This window comes from Bison bison, unplaced genomic scaffold (genome assembly GCF_000754665.1).
Source record: "Bison bison bison isolate TAMUID 2011002044 unplaced genomic scaffold, Bison_UMD1.0 scf7180017864304, whole genome shotgun sequence".
Classification (NCBI taxonomy): Eukaryota; Metazoa; Chordata; class Mammalia; order Artiodactyla; family Bovidae; genus Bison; species Bison bison.
In genome coordinates, this window is record NW_011494876.1 from 13,074,457 (window position 1) to 13,081,373 (window position 6,917).

A 6,917-nucleotide genomic window follows, 5' to 3' on the forward strand; every position below is an offset into this window, starting at 1 on the left:
CAGAATTTTCCACAGTTTATTGTGATCCACACAGTCAAAGGCTTTGGCATAGTCAGTAAAGTAGAAATAGATGTTTTTCTGGAACTCTTGCTTTTTCCATGATCCAGTGGATGTTGGCAATTTGATCTCTGGTTCCTCTGCCTTTTCTAAAACATCAGCAAGTTCACGGTTCATGTATTGCTGAAGCCTGGCTTGGAGAATTTTGAGCATTACTTTACTAGCATGTGAGATGAGTGCAATTGTGTGGTAGTTTGAGCATTCTTTGGCATTGCCTTTCTTTGGGATTGGAATGAAAACTGACCTTTTCCAGTCCTGTGGCCACTGCTGAGTTTTCCAAATTTGCTGGCATATTGAGTGCAGCACTTTCACAGCATCATCTTCCAGGATTTGAAATAGCTCAACTGGAATTCCATCACCTCCACTAGCTTTGTTCGTAATGATGCTTTCTAAGGCCCATTCCGTTTCTAAGACTTCACATTCCAGGATGTCTGGCTCTAGGTCAGTGATCACACCATCGTGATTATCTGGGTCATGAAGATCTTCTTTGTACAGTTCTTCTGTGTATTCTTGCCACCTCTTCTTAATATCTTCTGCTTCTGTTAGGTCCATACCATTTCTGTCCTTTATCGAGCCCATCTTTGCATGAAATGTTCCCTTGGTATCTCTGATTTTCTTGAAGAGATCTCTAGTCTTTCCCATTCTGTTGTTTTTCTCTATTTCTTTGCATTGACCGCTGAGGAAGGCTTTCTTATCTCTTCTTGCTGTTCTTTGGAACTCTGCATTCAGATGCTTATATCTTTCCTTTTCTCCTTTGCTTTTCGCTTCTCTTCTTTTCACAGCTATTTGTAAGGCCTCCCCAGACAGCCATTTTGCTTTTTTGCATTTCTTTTCCACGGGGATGGTCTTGATCCATCTCCTGTACAATGTCACGAACCTCATTCCATAGTTCATCAGGCATTCTATCTATCAGATCTAGGCCCTTAAATCTATTTCTCACTTCCACTGTATAATCATAAGGGATTTGATTTAGGTCATACCTGAATGGTCTAGTGGTTTTCCCTACTTTCTTCAATTTAAGTCTAAATTTGGCAATAAAGAGTTGATGATCTGAGCCACAGTCAGCTCCTGGTCTTGTTTTTGTTGACTGTATAGAGCTTCTCCATCTTTGGCTGCAAAGAACAGAATCAATCTGATTTCTGTGTTGACCATCTGGTGATGTCCATGTGTAGAGAATGTAACCTAGGCCTACATAAATTTTAAATTAATATCTTAATTGTAATACACAGGAGAAATTTTCCAGTGATTTATAATCAGATGTTCTATATTAAATATGTAAATGCTCGGGCATGACTACACAAATTCTCAGAATGCCCCCATAAGTCAGAGCCCTGGCCTTCACTCCGACACTTCCCCTCCCCCACAAAAGACAGCAGCTCTCCCGTAGCGGGCCTGCCCAAGGCCGACACACCTGGGAGTCTGCTCCGCCACCCCTGCACTGCCCACTCTGTCTCCCTGGGCTCCTGCCCAAAAGGAGACTGAGGAGCTGTTTGCACTTCAGCCCAAGATGGTGAGGTTATTAATGCCTCCCAAGGACTTCAGCACCCTTAACTGATGGACCAGTGTAATGGCTGGTGGCTCAACCTCAGAGGAAGTTAGGAGGGAAGATGGGAGAGAGACACACATACACAGACCCTACTTGTTGGTCCCCATCTGATCCTCGGGGCTGCAGGTAAGAGCTATTCTGTCTCACACCCAGTGCTGGACACCACGTGCACACACGCCTGCCCTGTCCCCTTAGACTGTGGCTCCGTAGGAAACCGCGCACTGGGGAGCCTCTCTGTACCCACAGTGCGGCACAGAGCAGGGATGCAGGGCGCTGTGGGACAGAGTGACTTTCACCCTCCTGACCAACTGGGGGACACAGATGAGGGAACTGGCCATTGAGTGATCAGCCAAAGACCATCCGTCCAAGTTCACCCAGCTAGAGGGCAGCAGAGGCAAGAGTTGAAGTGGACTTACTCTCACCACCTCTCTCTGGGTTTGTGGACCATGGAGAAAGGCTTCGGGTCCCTGGAGAATTTCGGAGCACATTTGGAAGTGACAGCAGCCTTGCTCCCAATCCCCTTCTGTTATTCCTCACAGGAATAGTTCTCAGAGGGCTTTCTTAGCCCTAAGCCAAAGAAGGTGAGAAAGTGGGAGAGTGGATTAGAGGCATCCTGCCAGGACACCGGCCAAGCAGGAAAGCCAAGGCCCAGGTCTGAAATGATTTTATTGTCTCAATCCCCATCACCCATGCCAGCTTGACACAGGTACAGTTTGGGGGCAAATTGGCTGTTGGTGGTCACTTCCTCCTTAGAGCCTTCCCTGATCTGCAGCCTCAGGAGGCAATTCTTTGTATAGATCACAGGGACAGAGCTGCATGGCCCCCACTGACCTATGACCTGTGAGCTGAGAACTGATACAGGATTGTCTTCAAACATCTAGCACAATATCTGCACACAGGCCTTGGCAAATGCAACGAATAAATTCATGAGTGAATCAAAATGTCATTTGAGGCCTCATCAAAGAAGGAAATGGCAACCCACTCCAGTATTCTTGCCTGGAGAATCCCATGGTCAAAGGAGCTTGGTAGGCTACAGTCCATGGGGTCACAAAGAGTCGTACTGAGCGACTTCACTTTCACTTTGTTTCAAAGTCACCAGAAGGAAGGCTGACTAGATGTCGTTGCTAATTCTGAGGGTGGGGTGGGGAGAAAAAAACCATTATGTTGTAATCTGAGTAGTGGAACTTGGGCACCTCCCTTGGGTGAGGAGCAGCCAACTCGGGCATGGGACTTCCTATAACTGCTGACTGCTCTTCCCAGCCAAGCACTCCTACAGCTTAATGTTTCCTAGGAGGAGCTATGTAGCTCTGAACAGGGAAGTGATCCCTCTCCATGCCTTTCTCCAGAATCCTCGCCTAAAAAACTACCACTTCAGCTATTCAGTAACTGCCCAGGAGGAAATCCACTTAATCTCACCACAACAAAAACAAAACGGTCATCTGTAATATCCACTGGAACAAAAGCCACCCCTGCTGCCCAGCTTGCTCAGGGAAACGAGCAATCAGAACAAGGCACAAGGTGACATCTCTCCCCATTCCATGCTGCAGGCCAGGCCAGCTGCCTTAGAAGTGCCCCGATTGTCAGTAGCACTATCGGAGCCCAGCCTGTCACGGTGCCCCCAGACAGGAGCTGATGGGGGTTGACTCCTTGCTCCCAATGCAGGGGAGGTGCCCAGGCTCCGCTACTCAGATTACAAGCTGCAGTGACTAGGCACTTTTCTTTTGTGTGCAAGAAAAGCAGGCCTGGCTTGGCTGGGCTCCAGCCTGGTGCTCACCTGTTAGGAATGGCAGGTGCCTTCAGCCCTGGCCTTTGGTGGTGACTCAGAGGGTCAACCACCCAATTTGGTGCTGAGATTGGCCAAGGACACACAGTGAAAACCAAAAAAAAAAGAAGTCCTCTCTCCTGGAAGCTAGTGCTAGCTGTTCTGAAAGCACACATATTGTTAATTACAGTGCAAATGCCAAAGCAGTGTCCAACCGAGGGGGGCCAGTGGATAACCTTCCTCTGCCCAGTGATAATCCTGGGGGAGAAAAGCACGTGGACTCTGTGGAAAAGAATTTAAGATGCACAGTGATGTAAACCAGAGGGGTCATGACCTTGTTTGAAATATTGATATTCATGGAGAAAAAAAAGACTGGAAGGAAATAACCAAGATGTTGTCCTCGGTAACCTTGGATGGTGGGATTATAGGGGATGAAGTTTTCCTCTTTGTGTATCAGAGTTCAAGCAGAGAAGCGGAAACTGTCTATATTAAGAGATTTGATACAAGGAATTGAATTGCTCTATGGCAGGGAGGAGAAGGAAATGGCAACTGACTCCAGTGTTCTTGCTTGGAGAATCCCAGGGATGGGGGAGCCTGGTGGGTTGCCGTCTATGGGGTCGCACAGAGTCAGACACGACTGAAGCGACTTAGCAGCAGCATGGCAGGGAGGGTGGGGAGTGACTGATCAGGTAAGTCACAAATTGCAGGGCAACCTGTCAGGAAGTGCAGGCTAGACCCTTGGGCTCAGGTGGAACTGCCATTGAAGGAGTTTTTCTTCAGCCTTTCAACCAACTGATCAGATATTCTAGATAACCACCCAGGTTATCTAGAAGAATCTCTTTTACTTAAAATATGGAATTTAATCACATCTATAAGATATCTTCACAGCAGCACTTAGTGTTTACTTGAATAATTGGGGACTACAGCATAGCTGAATGACATAAAACAGACCATCACAATATTTTTGTTAAATTCTCAAATTTTCTGCAAGGGACATGTGTTGTTACTTGTATAATTTTTTTTTTTTAATCAGTAAATGACAAAACCACCATGAGATACCACTTTGCACCTACAAGGCTGATTAAAATAAAAAAGACAAGATAATAACAAGGATTGACAAGAATGTGCAGAAATGAGAACTGGCATCCATTGCTGGTGAAATTATATAATGGTGCAGTCACTTTGGAAAACAGTTTGTTCTGCAGTGTATACCCAAGGATATATATATACCTGGTTCCCTTTCCCCACCACTGCCTTCCTATCATGGAGAAGGTAATGGCACCCCACTCCAGTACTCTTGCCTAGAAAATCCCATGGACAGAGTAGCCTGGCAGGCTCCAGTCCTTGGGGTCGCTAAGAGTCAGGCACGACTGAGCAGCTTCAATTTCACTTTTCATTTTCATGCATTGGAGAAGGAAATGGCAACCCACTCCAGTATTCTTGCCTGGAGAATCCCAGGGACGGGGGAGCCTGGTGGGCTGCCATCTATGGGGTCGCACAGAGCCGGACACGACTGAAGTGACTTAGCAGTAGCAGCAGCAGCCTTCCTATCATGGGGCGCCCGCCCAGTGCCCACATCCCAGAGTTTGCCTGTGTCCTGGAGAAAACCATCTACAAAAGTCATCTCAGAATTCTCTCGGGGTACAGTCTCCAATCACTCCTGCTGCCTACATACCACTACCAGAGAGAGCTTACAGTCCTGTTAAAATGAAGGCAGGCTCCCACCCTTGAATGTGCTTCCCCTAGGCAAAGAAAGGGAAAACAAGAATACACCTCTGTTTAAGAATGAGCCCATTTTACAGATGTGAGGGATCCATCCAAGGCCATGGGGGCCTTGGATTCCCTCCCTCCACCCTCTGCCCCAGGCACAGTCTGGGGCAGATGTACTGAGGCAAAGTACCAGAGTCACAGAACCAGACTTGCTGGAGAGCTCTTTGCCAAATACGTATCAAGGGCTTTAGAATGGTTGCCACCCTCTGACTTAGAAGTTTCCTAGTTGAGAACTCCCAGTTCAGACCTAAGCTGCCAGGACAAGGATTTAGGTACCACATGTTAACTGCAGGGTAGTATATCTTGGTGAAAACCTGGAAGCACTCCAAATACCCATCACTGAGGGATGGTTCACAGCTAATCAATATGATGTCTTTGAAGAATTTGAGAATGCTAATGGGAGAATGTAAAAGAAAATGGTAAATGTTATATGATCTTGATAATATTAATAAAAAAAATAGTAAACACCTATTGAGAGGATGCCCAATTCTACTCTGCAGCCCCTATCCCTAACCCTTGACCCTCTTCTATTCTCTACATAGTTCAGTCGCTCAGTCGTGTCTGACTCACGTCCATCGAGTCAGTGATGCCATCTAGCCATCTCATCCTCTGTCATCCCCTTCTCCTCCTGCCCCCAATCCCTCCCAGCATCAGAGCCTTTTCCAATGAGTCAGCTGTTCGCATGAGGTGGCCAAAGTACTGGAGTTTCAGCTTTAGCATCATTCCCTCCAAAGAAATCCCAGGGCTGATCTCCTTCAGAATGGACTGGTTGGATCTCCTTGCAGTCCAAGGGACTCTCAAGAGTCTTCAACACCACAGTTCAAAAGCATCAGTTCTTCGGTGCTCAGCCTTCTTCACAGTCCAACTCTCACATCCGTACATGACCACAGGAAAAACCATAGCCTTGACTAGACGGACCTTTGTTGGCAAAGTAATGTCTCTGCTTTTGAATATGCTGTCTAGGTTGGTCATAACTTTCCTTCCAAGCAGTAAGCGTCTTTTAATTTCATGGCTGCAGCCACCATCTGCAGTGATTTTGGAGCCCAAAAGAAGAAAGTCTGACACTGTTTCCACTGTTTCCCCATCTATTTCCCATGAAGTGATGGGATCAGATGCCAACAAAGATCAGATCTTTGTTTTCTGAATGTTGAGCTTTAAGCCAACTTTTTCACTCTCCACTTTCACCTTCATCAAGAGGCTTTTGAGTTCCTCTTCACTTTCTGCCATAAGGGTGGTGTCATCTGCATATCTGAGGTTATTGATATTTCTCCCGGCAATCTTGATTCCAGCTTGTATTTCTTCCAGTCCAGCGTTTCTCATGATGTACTCTGCATAGAAGTTAAATAAGCAGGGTGACAATATACAGCCTTGACATACTCCTTTTCCTATTTGGAACCAGTCTGTTGTTCCGTGTCCAGTTCTAACTCTTGCTTCCTGACCTGCATTCAGATTTCTCAAGAGGCAGGTCAGGTGATCTGGTATTCCCATCTCTTTCAGAATTTTCCACAGTTTATTGTGATCCACACAGTCAAAGGCTTTGGCATAGTCAATAAAGTAGAAATAGATGTTTTTCTGGAACTCTCTTGCTTTTTTCATGATCCAGCGGATGTTGGCAATTTGACCTCTGGTTCCTCTGCCTTTTCTAAAACCAGCTTGAACATCAGGAAGTTCACGGTTCACGTATTGCTGAAGCCTGGTTTGGAGAATTTTGAACATTACTTTACTAGCATGTGAGATGAGTGCAATTGTGTGGTAGTTTGAGCATTCTTTGGCATTGCCTTT